The sequence below is a fragment of the Panthera pardus genome, unplaced genomic scaffold (genome assembly GCF_024362965.1).
Source record: "Panthera pardus isolate Hobbes unplaced genomic scaffold, ASM2436296v1 HiC_scaffold_8, whole genome shotgun sequence".
Lineage (NCBI taxonomy): Eukaryota > Metazoa > Chordata > Mammalia > Carnivora > Felidae > Panthera > Panthera pardus.
This window is the reverse complement of record NW_026527013.1, coordinates 23,955,954-23,973,546: the sequence shown is the minus strand read 5'-3', so window position 1 is coordinate 23,973,546 and position 17,593 is coordinate 23,955,954. Positions and strand designations below refer to the sequence as shown.

General features: G+C 42.6%; 1 protein-coding gene across 16 annotated transcripts in view; it reads left to right on the top strand.

The window, feature by feature from the left end:
* ERC2 (ELKS/RAB6-interacting/CAST family member 2) overlaps positions 1 to 17,593 on the top strand; it is a 926,312-nt gene that overhangs the window by 775,530 nt on the left and 133,189 nt on the right. The window contains exon 19 of one of the 16 annotated variants that reach the window (XR_008420537.1): positions 15,908 to 15,989. The exons of the other annotated variants lie outside the window; for them this stretch is intronic. The gene's annotated coding sequence lies outside the window, so the exon portion shown is untranslated. The remainder of the gene's footprint in view (positions 1 to 15,907; positions 15,990 to 17,593) is intronic. 16 annotated transcript variants of the gene reach the window in all.

Below are 17,593 nucleotides of genomic sequence, written 5' to 3'. Positions count from 1 at the left end.
TGGAGCCTGTTTTGGATTCTGTGTCTCTCTCTCTGTCCTTGCCCTGCTCATACACTCTCTCTCTCTCAAAATAAATGAATAAACATTAAAAAATTTTCAAACAAAAACACAAAAAATAAGCATGGAATTTCCAGCTGAAATGCTCAGAGACTATTTGTTTTAGCACTTTGGCAGGCTTTGATTTCTGAAACACTTTCAAATAAGACCATTTCTCAAGTCCCATTTGTAGAAGTCCTACATGACCCTACTTCTCAGTGGTAAGTCTAACCCGGTATATTTCACCCAATTTTTCTAATCTACAGTTAATTCATGATTCATTTCTCATTGTAAAAGATTTAAGCTATACTGAAGTAAGCAGCTTAAAACCTGAATGCCCCTTTCCCTCTACCCCCCAACTCCGCACTTATCCCCAGAAGCAGCATACACTAATCCATTGGCAGATGTGCCCTTTGTATGCATTTGCAAAATATATGTACATTTACAAAGTTCATTTCTAATACAAACTAGATCATATTATACAGATTCTTCTGTGATTTGCATTTTTCACATAAGTATGCCTTGCTAAGCTTTCCATTTAGGTACATATGAATTTACCTCATTCTTTTCGAATAGCTATAGCAATATTCCATGGAATTCTCCTGCCAAAGTTTATTTAACTAGTCACATTTGGTGGGTATTTAGATTGTTTGCCATTTTTGTTATGACAAACAAGACTGTGGTAAACAATTTTGTGTATATGTCTTTGCATATTTGCAAGTATTTCTGTAGAATAGAGACCCAGAATTTTAATTTTCTACATCAAATGGGTTTAGTAAGCTGATGAGAATGGGATCAGTTGCCAATTGGCAAATACATTCCAACCTGAATCTCAAGTTTCTCAGCCCACGCTGTCTTGTTTGAATTAATTCCGGATTGCCCAAGAGTCTCCTATGTTTGGACACTGCTGGCTGACATTTGAAAGCTGGAGTTGAGCATCGTAGATTAAAAACCTTAGAGCTACAATATTTAAATACCTTAAAATAGTATGTATTTTATTGGGCAGAAAGTGGAAAAGAGAAGAATAAAGGGAGTTTCCCTGATAAATGGATTTAAAACTCCATACTGAACAGAATAGTTAGTCTCTTGGGCAAGGAGGTCGGCTATTCTTTTTGAAAAGAACTTCCTCATGTTTTTCTTCCTAGTTGAGCCAACTTCACAAAACAGCCAGAACTAAACACCTAGTGTGTGTGCTGTGTTGACATGGATTTTGAAGCAGATTTTTAAAGTAAAACTAACAGGGTATGGTAAGCAAAATCCATAGACATCTCCCCAAGACTCCCACTCTTGGGTATTCAGTCAAACACTAATGCAGACACTGGGTGAAGGCACTTTGCAGATGGAACTAAGGTAACTAGTCAGCTGATCTTGAATAAGGGATGTATCCTAGGTCATCCAGGTGGACCCAATGCAATGACACAGGACCTTAAAGTAAGTAGAAGAGAAAAGCAGAAGAATCAGAGAAATATAGTGGAAGAGGAAAGAGAAAGGAGAGGTGAGGCAGAAGGAGAGGTCAGAGGTATGAGAGATTTTGAAGATGGAGGGAATGGGCCACGAGCCATAGAATACAGGAGGCCCCTAGAAGCTAAGTATGACTCCTAGCAGACAGCCACCAAGGAAAGTCCTGCAACTACATGGAACTGAATACTGCCAAGGATTTGAATGAGCTTGGAAGTAGATTAATGCCAGACCTCTAGAGAAGACAGCAGCTTTACCAACATCTTGATTTTGGTCTTGGGAGACCCAGAACAGACAGGTAATAAGTGGATTTTTTAATCTGCTAAATATACAGTAATGTGTCATGACAACAATAAAAAATGAATACAGGGATTGAACCAATGTCTATGTGTTGGGCATAACAGAAATAGACCCATAGGGCAGGCTGGTGTTTCTTATTTCCTAACATCTGAAGCAGGGCAGGGTCCAGTGTTATAATATGAAGATTAGCTCGCATTTTCTAAATGCTTACATGTGATAGGTGCGAGGTGTTCTGGTGCATTCCCTACCTTGTTCTTTACAAATGGCCCTGCAAGAGTTGGTGCGTTTATTATTATACAGTTTTATAGATGAGATAACTGGGCCTCAGAGAGGTTATGTACCTGGGAAGGAATCACACGGCTTCTAAATGACAGGGCTGGACTCAACCCCTTATCTATGGAACATCACACCCAAATGTACACACACGAACACTGTATTTCACAGTGGTGTATACCACCACCACCCCTGCAATTAATATGCTTCCATAGGCAAAATCACTAATATTTAAACTCTTGCTAAACATTCACATCCAAGAATGCCTTTTGTCACATAAAATCTCTTGACCTTGTTTTAATGCCCTTGGAATACTACACCATCATATGCTGAGCAAGGAGGAAAAAAAAATCAAAGTTGGATGGTCAAGGAAACAAACTCCTGCCCATCCCCCACACCCAGACTCTTGAAGCCAAAGCACAGTGCACACTCTTATATTTCTCTTCAAATCCTTGGAGGTCCACTTGCTCTAGATTGTGTTAAAGATTGTGCTCTCTTCCCTGCACCAGGCACTCAATTCTAGAGGTGAAAGTTGTGATGGAGACATTTTTATACCTTGAACATAAACATCAGGAGCCAAAAGGAGTATCAAGTGAAACAAATATGGGGCATAACTGACATTTTATCTCAGGGTGGGGGGGCAGTACGCTGATTTGATCTCAGTTGTCTGTGCAGAAAGTGTGACCTCAAATTCAGCTAATGGAAAGTCTGAGCATGCAAGACCCCTCGCGTTCGTTCCATCACATATTTAAACACTTAACACATATGAACTGAGCTTCTCTCATGTGCCAGTTTGCACTGGAAGCTGAGGGTACAGTGATGAATAAGGCAACCTCCATATTCATGAATCTTCCAGCTAGAGAAAGAATGGATAAGCAAGTAATTGCAGGCTGGTACAAAAGATGCTGAGATGGAGGAGGTACCGGATGCCATGAGAACATATGGAAGAGGTGCCAAATCCAGATTTAGAAACCAGAAAGAGTGGCCTCTAAATTGGAGCCTAAAGGAAAGGTAGAAGGCAGCCAGGAAAATATGGGGTAGAGGGGAATGTTCCAAATAAAAGGAATATCATAATATAGATCTGGTCTAGAAACATACACATATATTCATAAATGTATCTGGAGTATAGACAGCAAAGAGTCAGAATGGCAAAGGATGATGAGGCTGAAGATATCAGCAAGGACTGAAGTCAGAAAGACTTTCTACTGTTTAACAAGTGTGAACTTTATTATAAGGGAAACCATTGAAAGAAAAAGCTGAGCAGAGACATAATCAGATGTGGATGCTTTAGAAGGATCCCTCTGATGGAATGGTCAAGAATGGATGGAGGAGAGCGAGTGGATACAGGGATACTGTTCGGCAGCTAGAGAAGTGTGGTATGTATAAAGGAAGGGTAGGATTAGAGATGGAGAGAGGCAGCTGGATTCCAGAGATATCTGGGAGGGAGAGCCAACAGTATTTGGTTGTGGACGGGAGGGAGTCTAGGATGACAGCCAGGCCTGACTTGGCTAAATCGTCATCCAAGTATCGTTCTGGGCTGACACGCCAGAGTGTCTGTGGAGGTGAGATGGGGTTATAATTTGTAATTTGTGGAAGGCCTGGGGAGTAGGGGATCAGCCTGGAAGCACATCTTTCTGCTGTGTTGAGGCAGCCAAGAGCACCCCTATGGATGGGCAACTTGGGGCTTTCAGAACAGGTGACTCCTGTTGGCTGTTTTGAGTATGCTGACCAAAGAACAAAAGTTTGCTTTTGTCCCAATCCCTTACTAAACAGGAAATGATACACAGTTTGAAATGTTCACTTTTTTCCCTGTGCCCTTGTTTTCTGCAGGGAAGAGTGGCTTTTCTGTTGAAGGTGGAAGGTGCAGGTTGCTCTGTGTGTTTGGAGAAGGGTCAGTGCAGCTATAAACTTCCCACCCCATATGCCCTGAGGTGCTGTGATGTCTTGACAGGTATCCTGACACTTGGCTTTGACGTGTCATGTCAGGGCTGCCAGTCAGCTGGGACTGGACCCTGAGAAAAGCCTATGGGTTTGGGACTTAGCAGCACTTGCTTGGTTAAACACCTGTGTGGCTACTATGACCGACTCTGCCCCTTCCCCCCCCCCCCCCACCCCGCCCCATGGCTAAGCCTTGTCTCAGGCTGATAAGTCAGGTTACTCAGATCCACTTACATGGTGATGGTCTTTCCATCCTCTTCTTTTCACTGTAACTGCAACAGGGGAGAGAGATTTTGCATGAGCAACTGTGTGAAATTCATTCAGTGCCTGCTACTGCCTGCAGTGTATGGCTACTAAGCACTGCTTTGGTTTGCCCATAATCTGTCTCCCCCACATCCCCCTCTTCTGATACCAGCAGCCCACACTGTGTTGGGTATGGGCACATGACTCAAGTCAGCCAATCAGAATCCTCTGCCCCCAGACTCCCATCACTCCCCAAGGGAGCCATCCCTTGGGCCATAGTGATTGGTTCAGGGATGGGCACGTGACCCAAGCAGACCAATGAATCTCAGTACTGAAAAAAGAAGTGCCAAGCTGGTATGTTGATGTTTGGGGTACCCAGAAAGCAGAGTGAGTGGTGGAGAGAGAGAGGAAGTGACAGATCCCTGGAAACATTAATAGGGCAGTGGGGGAGTGGGACAGGGATGGGAAGGCAGCCAATAAAGGGAATCACCACTATGAGGAACTGGTGACTCTTAGGAGCTTAATCCTGCAGGGAACCTCTGGGAGCCAGTGTAGGACACAGAACTCAGAGACCTACCTAGAGAAGGAGGGTGAGAGAGCTGGGGTATGTATATACTCTCTCCCATCAGTCACTGGCTGAGGGCTGCTCCCCCAGGGCATCAATATCTTCACACTCCTCACCTGCCACAAGCCTGTGTAGGGTGGGCCTTGGGGGGCTGTAGATGTCCTCAGGCAAAGGCAGACTAGCATCAGCAGTTGGACACAGACAGTGTCAGCAGGAGAAGGGCCGAAGGAAGCAGTCAGCATTAGCCACTGCATTAGCAAGTGTTCAAGAGACCCTTTAAAACATTCCATCTGCCCCAGTGATGAGGGGTGAATGGCAAAAGCCCTCAGACTGGCTTCATTTGTCCTGTCAGATGAGGCTTCCAACACATGCCTCTGGTCTCCTGCTTGTGCCAAAGCAGGAGTTGAGGCTGGAAAGAGATGTAAGTGAGCTCCTAACAGGAATGCCCGCTGGCCGCGCTTGCCTCTGAGGCTCTGCCTGTCAATTACAGAAAGATCTGCGAGATTCCATTCTCCTCCATTATCTTCCACTGGGGTCTCCAGTGGCAACTCTGCAACCGTTTTCTGCAGAGTGGTTCAAATTGTTTTATATCTCCTTAGCTGCCAAGTACAATGTCATAAGCAATAAATAAATAAATTGGCCTACATGGAAAGCATATTTTGTCCAGATGCATCCTTGAAACTTCAGCCCTGAAACATGAAAGTCAGATTGGAAACCGCGTTCTCAAAGCTCGGGGGAAGTAGGCTCACGCAGAAAAGCCGTCTGATTGGCAGCTGCTGCCACCCGGCACCTGATGTGTGTCCTGCAGATCGGCTGGGCAGCGCACCTTCTGAAAAACCAAGCATGCGAGCTTTTCACACCAGAGCTTAGCATAGGTGGGCCAGTTGGACAGGCCAAGAGCAAAGGGGGTACTCGAGCCTAGAGGGTTGCTTGACTGGAGGAGCTGAGATCTGTGCATTCCTTTAATGTCCTCTTGACCAGCTGGCTTGGAGTAAGCCTTCCTCATCAAGATGACTAGTTCAGCACCCTTGTCTGGGGTGCTAGCAGTTCCTGGCAACTTTGCCCTTGCTGCATGCAGAGGGTAAGGCCATGAGGACATGTAGCCAGGAAGAGGATGAAAAGGAGGGAGACCTGAGTAGCTGAAGAATCACACAGAAAGATGCTCGGGGCATTTTAGCTGATTTCGCCAGCCCTGGTATTCTGAGATGGTGTGGGCTTTCCAAGACAGAGAGGGGCTAGCAGGTAGATGACCTGGGAGAGCAGATGTGGCCTCGATGGCAGGAACCACCATGGAGAGCACACCAGTGGTGACCTGGGCTGCCTGTGTCAGCTGGCTGGGAGTGCTTTTAAATGTCATCTTTATTGCTATTTAAATTAAAAATACATGCTCATAAAAAGTTAGACATACCAGAAATGCTTGAAGTGAAAAGTGGAAGTTCCCTCATCAACATCCCTAAATCCACTGACTCTGTGCCCTTCCAGAGATTCTTATAGACATATGCACACACACACACACACACACACACACACACACACACACACGCACACACACACACATTTTCATAAGAAATGAGTTTGTATTATGTAAATTATTGTATAACTCCCTGATTTGCACTTCATGTAGTTTGGACATCTTTCCACATCAGTATTATCTTTGTCATTGTTTTATGGTGCTCTTTTGACAGATTACAATAACTTGTTACAATTTTCAAGATGACTTTTCATATTTCTTCCTACATTTTCAGGCTGTGATAAATAACCAAAAATGTTACTTGCTGGTCTGTTATCATTATTACTGGTAGGCATAATCTTTTATTATCTAACCTGTTGAATTCAATAGAATTTAGGTGAATGATAGAGGAATTCATAAAAAAATAACTATAGAAATAGTGATTTTGGATGTATACATATACATGGGACGTGTGTGTATAAAGTGTTATCAATTTCAGGAGAGATAATTGAGTAAAACTAAAAACATCCTTCTGAACTGAAACTAAAGAAGTGTTTTTCAAACCTGAGTTTATACCTCTTTTTAAAATAAATTTCCTTGGGGCGCCTGGGTGGCTCAGTCGGTTGAGCATCCGACTTCGGCTCAGGTCATGATCTCGCAGTCCATGAGTTCGAGCCCCACGTCAGGCTCTGTGCTGACAGCTCGGAACCTGGAGCCTGTCTCAGATTCTGTGTCTTCCTCTTTGTCTGACCCTCCCCGCTTCATGCTCTGTTTCTCTCTGTCTCAAAAGTAAATAAATATTAAAATAAAATAAAATAAAATAAAATAAAATAAAATAAAATAAAATAAAATAAAATAAATTTCCTTTACCCACCCACCCAGATTTAACTTTAGACTCCTTTGTATTCCTTAACTGGTAGCCCAGCTTGGTAGCTAAGTGTGAGGCTACTACAGGATGCTAAGATGCTTAAGAACATAGGCTGTGGACTCAAATCCAATCCAGTGCTTTCCAGTATTATAGTCTTAGTGTGCTTAATTCTCTCTGTGCCTCACTTTCCTCATTTCTGAGCAAAATGCTGACATGTGCTTCCTAAGGTGATTGAGAGGACGAAAGGAGAGAAGGTCCATGAAGCCCTTACTTGGCACTAAGTACCTGCCCAGCAAATAGGCGTTATTAATACTATGAAGAGGAGTGTGGTCATCACCAGACAGCTGACATCTGTCAGGTGTGTATGCCTCATGAGGTACATGAGATATGCATACTGTAAATATCCGCCTTTATAGATGCTCATTTTCTTCTCCCAGCTGGGTAGTTGAGAAAGAATCATGGAAAATAAAATGAGCATAAAATGCTTTTTAAAGTCAATAGTCAACTAAAACTATTCCAAAATGCCTTGGAGGTTGTCGCAAACCATCAGCTGTCCTAGACCAGAAACAGAACCTGATTTCCAGTTGTAGATAATAAATAAACACAGTGCACTGCCCTTTACAATGAGTGGCTATTTTTTTTAACCCATGCAGATGTGTCCTATTTACATTGAAGCTGTCATACAAATTAGCAAAGGTCCATGGAATCTGAAAGAAGGCAGGCTCCAGGCCCTGAAATGTTCACAGGAATGGAAAATGGCTTATCCCCACTCTTCATTGCTCTGGTGTCCCAGTCCTAGTAGGGAATGGCTGGGAAGAACTGCAGAGCTTTTCCAGGCCAGCAGAAATGTTTGCTGACCAAGCAGGCTTTGAAGCTCATCTGCAGGGCTGGGTAGAATGAAATGCAATAGGGTTTGGAGCTTTGGAGCTGCTGTGATTCTGACTTTTTTGCAATCTGTGGGAAGTCCTGAACCCTTAGCAAATTTGTAAGTCCCCTCATTTGGGACAAGCTTGTGCATGGCAGATGCAGTCTGAATTAAAACACCAATTAGAGCAGAATGGATGACTTGGGGTGTTTTTTTTTTTTAACATAACATTTTTCTTAGCAAAATGCTTGTTTGGCTACCCTTATCAGACATGGCCATTATCACATCACATGTATGGGCTGTTTAGAAGGAGAATATGGAGGACTGAGCCACAAAGGCAAAGCAAGTAAGGACTAGGAGGGTGTTCAGATTTCAGGCTTTTCAACCCCTTCCCCTCTAATAACAAGATAGCAAAGGTTCAGGGAGGTGAATGGGCCAGCTCAAGCAAGGCCTGAGAGTAGAACCCAAGATGCAAGGCTCCCACTAAATGCTCCTTCCACTAGACCACGTGGCTTCCAGATGATCTTTCTCTTGGGGGACACACACACGGACACGGAGTTGTAAACAGTTTAAACGTAGGCTTTAAAACTCCTCTGGCTTATCTTTCCTGGAGAGGAAGCAAACCCTTGATTGTGTGAATACAGAGATGTTTGGGTTCTAGAAGAGCAATTCATTAATTCTCTAAGCACTGTGGAGGACCTGCAGGAGGCCTAGGACTTACAGGACAACACACTGGTCCCTGCCCTCAAAGCAGATGTGTGCCCTGAAAGCAGAGAGGACAGAGTTGCATTCATTGTCCTCTGAGAGGCAAGCAAAAAGGGCTTTGGGAAAACAAAGCAGGTAGCTTTTCAGTTCTGCCTGAGAATTCAGACAGTTTTATTTCACCTGCATCTTAAAAGGGTGAGCCATCTTTTTCTTGGCAAAGAATCCATCCATTCATTCACTTCACTCCACTTCACTTCACTTCACTTCACTGAAATTTACCAGCCACCTTCTTTTTGCCAGTCTTTGTGCCTAAACAAGCAGTAGTATAGAGCAGTAAACAAACAATACTCTGCCCTCCAGGGTTTTACATTCTCTTGGGAGAAGTCAGAAATTAAGCAGGTAATTTAAAAGCATAAGGGTGAGGATGCTGCCTCAGATAAAATTGTCCAAAAGGCTGATGGAGGAATGTGACACCAGAGCTGAGGGAGCCAGCAGCAGGAAGCCAGGGTAGAAGTGATCAGGTGGGAAAGGGAAGGTGGTAAGAGATGATACTGGAGAGGCAGGCAGCAGCTAAGTACACAGGTAAGTACATAGGTATGCAGACCAGCGAAAGTAGGCTGAGTGTTCTTCCTGGACAACTAGAGAGTCTTGGGAGGATTTTGAGCAGGGGATGCTGTGCTATGTGAGGAGGCAGAGAAGCATAACAATCACCAAGGGTGGGGAGGGGGGTAAGAGTTGCAATGGTAGATTTGGGGCTCCCCAGAACACCATGTAGTCAACCTGGATTCTACCAAGAATTTCTTCTCTGGAATCACAAATAGAACTCAAAGATAATCCTTTTGTTTCTCAATGAGGAAACTGAGGCTCTGTGACTCAGTGCATGTGGCCAGCTCTGGCAGTGGACATCCTGGGATACTGAATCCTGTGCTTTTCCCCTGCTTCCTTACCCACCTGCATGTCTTCCAAAAACTGGGATTTACAATCTGTTCCCTGCTGGACATTTCAGAGTGGGCTTTTAAGACTTGTTGTTAGCACTGTGTTATAAGGCAGTCACTTTGAATGACTTCTGCTTGACAGCAATGTCAGCATCGTCACCACCTACTTCGAGGAGCAGTGGCACATACCAGGGGTGTCCTGGCTCCATGGAGAAAGGAGGAGGAAGGCAAAGACTTCTTCACCAGAACTAGAAATCAGATTTAGCTCTTCTCTGACTGTGTGGTTTGATGTTGAGAAAGCCTCTTCTTCATTGTAGACCTACACTCCTCCTTTATATATGAAATGAGAGGATTGGGACATAGGTATTATTAAATAACTATTTTGAATAATTTTGAACTAAACTAAGCTAAGCAGATTGTTGTAGGACTTCTCAGAGCCTTTACTATGCTAATGAGCACTCAGACTCTAAGAGGGAGGTATAGTCTGACGCGTGTCACAAATGCACTTATGTATGTGGCCCTGGAATGCTTTTGAGGAGGACACCTTGTAGAACTTGTGTTCCTCAGGACATTCTCAGGGAGCTGGCCTTTCAGATGAGCCTGAAGTTCTGAGATATTAGAGATGAAAGGGAGCCTCCATTCATGGCCTTGCTCAGCCTTGTTCAACAACACAGAGCAACAAGTTGTTCAGTGTCTTGGTAGTATGTGTCCCCTCCCCACCCCACTTTCACCCCCTCTCTTCTGCCTCCCTCCAGTGACCCACAAAGGCTATCTTTTGAAGGAGCATGACAGCAGAAACAGCTTCTCTCCTTTTGACCTACTGGGAGCCCTTTGTATGCTCCAGCCCCTTAGAAGGTGCCCAGACTGCAGCAGCCACGTCTCTACACCTAGACAGTGGGATAGTGATATCCTTTTTTGGTAGAGAAACTCTAGGTCCAGTGGTCTCTCTTTCTCTCTGGGGCTCTCTCTGGAACTTTCCCTAAGGACTTACTTACTTTTTACATTTTATCTTGTTACTACTATGTAAGCTTTTTCTGCTTGTCAGCACCATGCAAGGTGCCGTAGGAGGCAACAGCCTGTGTAAGAGATCTTTGATGACTCTGACATGACTGCCGTCCTCATCCTAATGTTTGCTATTTGTTGAGCACTTACTATGCTCCAGGAAGTATGTAAAGATCTTTATCTGGAACTAACTCATAGTCTCCTAGCAGCAGCCCTATGAGGTGTGGGCACTGTTATCATTTCTACTGTACAGGTGAGGATACTGAAGTTTGGTCAGGTAACTCCCCCCAAAGTCTCACAGCCAGTACATGTGAGGGCTGGAAGTCCCACCCAAATCTGTCCTCCAAATCTGTGCATATGACTGATGCACTGCATTGCTTTGTTAACATTTGAATGAATGGAAGGTGAATGAGCAAACAAACGAGTAAGTAAATGAATGAGCACGTTAGGAAAAGATACCCCCCCCCATCTCACCCCCCCAGCTTCAGGAAATCTGCCTGGACATGTGGCAAAGCAGCCAAGCCCCTTTTGAGCCACCATCTTCTTAAGGTCACGTTGTCTGTCACTGTCCTGCCACCCCCTCCCACCGGGGGACCAGTGAGCACTACCTTACTGTGGGGCGTGGCAGCTTCCTGCCAGCAGTCTCCTGAGATGTCCCAGCAGCAGCCCACATCTACTCCACCCAGCAGAGGGCACACACATCCGGGGTGGGGGAGCTGCCTCAACTGGGTCTCAGTCAGCTGTGCTTTTTTTGGCCTGCTGGGTTTTCGGCTGCCATTGCTGAATTTCTCACCAAGAGGAGGGCAGCTGTTCTGGGATTGAAACATGAAGAAAGATGGGCTGAGATCAGATAAGCATCCCTACCCAAGCGGATGTACCTCCCAATTTGCAGGCCTTTGTTATATTACTAGCAGTCAAGGAATGTTGAAATGGAGCTCTAGCCTTGATCTGAATTATAATCTCTGAAGCTATGTTTAAGTCTACCTAAAGATATTTCAATTTGCTATCTCTCTTTTTTCCCTCCTCTCCTTGGCTGAGAGCACACTTGTATCCCTCCAGAACACAGAAAGCTGGGACATATTTCTTAATGTTTTACATTACAGTTGTAAGTCCTTCTTATCCTTTGATAATCATATTTTAACTTTTAGTCCACGTACTTGTGGGTGTGCCTGCGTCTGTGTTGTATATAAGTTCACATTTATACGAACGGCATTAGCTCCTTTTATCTTTTTTTCCCCCAAAGCCATACTTGTAAGACTACATTCAGCAGTGGATTAATCCCTAAATAACTTAGTTCAGCTTTCGCAGCTGTTGCCAAACAGGCTCTCTCCCTGACAGTATAGACTGTGTGGTGGTTATAATTAAAAGTCTTCAGGGGGCGGGGGTGGTGACACAGGGAATGAGAACTGGGCAAGGAGGTCACCACAAACTAGTGAGAACTGTGGACAGAAGAGCCCACGGAGGACTTTTGTTGGAGGAGGACAGACTTGGGATGAGGGAGGTTGGGTTTTTGTCCCTTCAGCAATTGGCCAGTGATTTGCTGAGGGAGTGGACAAGCTGGGGCAGCCTCTGCATGTGTGTGTCTAAGTGCGGGTGGGTATCAGTGTGTGTTTGTGGGTGTCACTGTGGGAGTGGATGTGTATGTATTGAATGGAGGAGAGAGCATATCTTTTAAGACCCTGGGTTTTGGTATTAGATTTTGTTTGAAATATCATTTATCCCTTATCACCTCCATGCCCTTCAGCAAATTGCTTATAATTGGCCTCCTTGTGGCTCAGTTTCTTTATCTGAAAACGGGGATTCATTCATTATTCAACAAATATTGATTGGGTGCCTGCTGTATTCCAGGCACTGTTCTAGGCATCAGGGATGCAACAATAAACAAAAAGAGAAAAATACTTGCCTATATGGAACTTTCATTCTACAGAAGAAAAATAAAACCCATACAGGGAGGGTTATTATAAGGATTAAAATAGAATATGTATTATAAAATGCCTAACAGTGTCTCGCACATCATAAGATGTTGGTTAAAAAATGAGCAAATATTAATATCATTATTCTTTGGGTTATATTTATAAAGTAACACTCCTACCCCCTCCACCAAAAAAAAAAAACAAAACCCAAGTCATGAGTCTGAATACCACCAGTTTTATTTTACATACTGACTTTTCTTGGGGAAGCAACACAAGAGTACTTTGGGAAAAGATGTTCTCTACATGTTTTGTTAGTTCAGTCAAAACAGCCCATCTTTGCACCAGACATCTTGAAGGATAAAGGTGCTCCTCGAATGGACTTCAGTCAAGGAAGATCAGCTCTCAGGTGACAACACAGACACAACGAACTAGAACAATGCAGAAAGGAATGCATGAAGGGGTTGGGTTAAGAATTGCAGGGCAATTACTTTCTGCAAACTGATATGTGAGAAGAGAACACAGGCACACCTTATTATCCAGAAACACAATAAGCAAAAATTCACTATAACACAATTGCAGAATAGGCAACCCCCTATGTAAAAATGAGTTGTTATTAACAAAGTCGGGGAGGCGGAGGGTTTGTGAAATTGGTTTGGAATGTGGGCCTCATTTTCCACTAGACAGGAGTTCATGGACCGATCCTAAAGGGGTTTATATAACATACACTTGCCTGAAATGTATTCTTTCTCCCTCATCAGTCACTATGCACAACATGGCTTTTATGGGAGGAAGCATTGAAAGGGCCTTTTTGTCCCTTCACCAACTTGGTACCAGTTTCTACTAACTATCCAGGGGTTTTCCTTAAATTCCCTTTATCTAAAAATTTACTCTCTGAAGCTGGTGGTTCAAAGATTATAGGAAAGCCAAAGTTGCTATGACATTAAAACATTCATGAAATAATTGACCACTTATCAAATTAGGCTCATTTAGACATCTTCCCCCATTTAATGCTGGGCCTCCCACTGTGTTGAGAGTCAGCTCTTTGTACATCTGTCTTTTCTGGATTATCCAGTATCCAAGAGTACAGTGAAAATAGATTATATATCATATGAAAAATGAAAAGCAAATTTCTCAAAAGACACAAGATTTTATCACGTTGATGAAAGTGATGTTGGAAACCAAGTTTGTGTCACAAGCAAATTTATTAACAAATGAAGATAATTTCTTATCAGTTTAAAAAAGGAAAAGTCAGTAAGCATGATCACAGCCCAGGGGCTTCCCAGTGAGTGACTGGATGTTAGAGGCTTAAATAGATCCTTGGGAAAATGGTAAAAGTCTGGAATATGTTTGTGAATGCCACCCTCTTTATAACTGTGCTCATGGAAGTATAAAGGATGTCACATCATGTACTCGTACAACCTGGTTAGGAAAAGAAATAGGCCAAATAAAAATCCACATATTTTACTTTTTGTTCTTTATGCAAACTAGTGAGTTGTTGGCATTGTAAGCTAAATTTTATAAAAAATAAGATATATGTAGTAATTTCTAAAAATTTTAGCCTCAATTTTAAATATAAAATGCCAGGGCACCTGGGTGGCTCAGTCAGTTGAGTGTCCAACTCTTGGCTTTGGCTCAGATCGTGATCCCAAGATCGTGATCCCAAGATCCTGAGACCGAGCCCCACATCAGGCTCTGCACTGAACATGGAGCCTGTCTGAGATTCGTTCTCATTCTCTCTCTCTCTCTCTCTCTCTCTCTCTCTCTCTCTCTCTCTCAAAAAAAAAAAAAAAAAAGATAAAGTACCAAATCTCTTCCCCACTATTACTATTTACTATGAAATTTTGGTCTCTGTCAAAGGGATAGTTTCTTCCAGGTTCCAGTTTTCCTCCATAAAGGAGAACCTGGTATATTTGCATGGGGGAGATTCGCTCTAGATAACCACTGTTTATGCACTCAGAATTAGATTAGGGGCAGTGGGCAACATGGGAGCAAAGTATACATCGGTCTATCTCTTTATCTATGTAGGCATGCTTAACCTTTACAAGTTCATGGAACCCTTGGATGGAAAACATAATAACTGAGGATTGTCTTTCTAGAAAATCCACAGGCACAAAATAAATTTCAAGGGGTTCACCGACCTTCTTGATGCCTACCATGGATCATAGATACTAGGTCATAGATTTAATAGCCTTGGTCTACACCCCATGTCCCGGTCATGTATTATTTCTCTCTCTCTCTCTCTGTCTCTCTCTCTGTCTCTCTCTCTCTCTCTCTCTCTCTCTCTCTCTCTCTCTCTCACACACACACACACACACACACACACACACACACCCCTACTAAGTGCCAGAACACTTTATATATTTTATCTTTTTTTGTTGCTGACAGTCCTCCCATTGAGTACAATATTGTCCTAACTTTAACACACACACAAACTGAGCCTTGAGAAAAGTTCAGTAACTTGCTCCAGGTCATAGTAAGTGACTAGTCTTGCATTTCAAACATCAGCGTTTTCTAAGGTCCAAGCCCTCACATTTCCTATAATATTAGGTCAGCCCTGTGTGTTCACATACTACACTAATTATTTCCTTAATAAGTAACTTTTACAAAGCTGTTTTTCTTTACCACACAAGAAATGCATGTTTGTTGTAGAACAGTTAAATGTTCTAACTCCTAACTTTAGAAGTGCTACTCATTCTCTTTATGTTCATTTTGAATTGAAGAAACAGGAGGTGTTATTATTCCTCTCATTTTTACAGATGGTAAAATAGAGGTACTTGGGACTTCAGTGGCCTGCCAAGATCAACCAGCCTATTGGCAGCTCACTGATGCTGCAACTGAAATTGCCTGGCCCAGACCTGAGCCTGCATATGGGCTCCTGCTGCTCTCTCTCCCTCTGACCTACTTTGGGCATCTCTTTGACCCCCCTTCATCCTGGCCCCAAAGGCTCCTTATCATTATATCTCTGTGGTCACTTATTAGCCCACTCCAGCATCCAAAAGTCTAGAGGACATTTGTGAGTTCACCTCTCATTATTTTCTCTGTGTATCATGAAACCCAGAGACCTAATGTTTATAGTGAAAACTGGTTTGCATTTATAATTCAGAGTCTCAATTTTATTTAAAGTTTATTTATTTTGAGAGAGAGAAAGTATGAGTGGGGGAGGGGAAGAGAGAGAGGGAGAGAGAAAGAGAGAGAATCCCAAGCAGGCTCCACATAGTCAGCACAGAGCCTGATGCAGGGCTCGAACTTTCAAACCATCAGATCGTGACCTGAGCCACCCAGACTTGGATGGGAGTCTCAATTTTATTTAAAATTCAATACTTACTTTTCTCTAAATATTTTCTCTTCAACATTAGATGCTGACTAAAGTCTAATTTTACTACAAATGGGAGCCACCAATTTCTACAAAGATACATTCATCCAGTAATACGTTGAAAGGTAATGAGAAAATAATCATAGCAATAAAGTTGACCCTGTGCCAGATACCCTATTGAGTGTTTTATGTGTATCAACTTGTTTAATCTTTGCAACAACCCTGTGAGGTAGGAATTATTGTTATCCTCATTTTACAGGTAAAAAAAAAAAAAAAAACCTGAAGCACAGAGAGTTTGAGTCACTTGCCCAAGACTGTAACACTAATATTGTATTTACCAGACTTCTGTATTCACATGATGATAATTGATGCTCATAATGATTACCTCGAGGCAGAATACAATTTTGAAAAATCTCAGTCCTGAAGGAAATAGCAATATCAAGGAAGTATTTGAGGTAATATTAGGTTGGCTTTCTATTTATAAAAAGAAAAGTTGTATTCTAGGTCTATGATAATTGCTAATCTCAAGTTTTACTTTGGTAATACTCTCTCTGATGTCTCTCCAATAACACTCCTTTAATCAAAACACCTTGATCGTATTGAAAAATATTGTATAAATATACATATAATTTTGAATTCTGTGTTGACCTAACAAAAATTTAAGGAGAAATTAAAATTTTAACTTCACAAGGATAAAATCTTTTAAAGTAAAGTTACTTTGGGAAAAAATACATTTTTAACAGCTTTTCTTGACAAGGTAAGTAGTAGGAGAAAAAAGGGGACAGGATTAAGAAGGAAGGTTCCTGTGCTGCAAAGAATAGTGACCTATCCAGGCTATGTGAATCTAAAAGGAATATGTAGTAGTCAGTAATCTTGTATCCATTCAAACTACTTTTTAAAAGAGGAGAATAGGAATATATTGACCCTTGTATCTGAAAAGTCAAGATATAATGTTTTCAGGTATGGCTGGATTCAGGGGATTAAAAAAAAATCATTAGGACTCTGTCTGTCACCATCTCTTGGTTTTGCTTTCCTCTAGAGATATTTCATTCTTTAGCAGACTTCCACTAACATATTCACCATAAGATAAAAAACATCTGCTAACAGCCTTAGATATTTATATAATAATATAGATATCCCAGAAGTATCTATGGAAGCCTCACTGCCTTAATAGTTCCAGCAAAAGTCCCCAGATGAAACTCATCCCACCAATTTTTGCCCCGTTCCCATCCATGAACATATCACTGTGTGGGTAAGAAATAGGATATTTTGGCTTAGTTAGGCCTATGTCATGTTCCATGCCCAAGGTCTTACAATGGGTGAGGTGTGATTCCTTGAAGGAAAAAAGAAAAAAACCAAGATACTGCTACAGAAAGAATCTGTCCTGAATGATGAGCAGGTAAAGAGAGCATCTGCTGCAGGGGACATGTTGAAAACCTGCAGGAGACTCTCACAGAGTTGAAGGGCAGGAAGTATAGCCGAGCAGCACAAGACTGGATCTGGAGAATGGAAAATCAGGATACCTGTCTATTTTCTCATCTGTTCTGTCCCCTCTACCTTCATTATACTCTTGCCATAGCCTACGTGTCCCCACAGCCTTTTCATGGAATTACTCAGTCCCTTGGAATCCCTCTTTCTCAATCCCTAGGGGAAGCAGCTCATTAGTCAATCTCAGAACTAGGCTGCAAGCTCCAGGTGACTGGCTATCCTTATAGATATATTTGCCTAA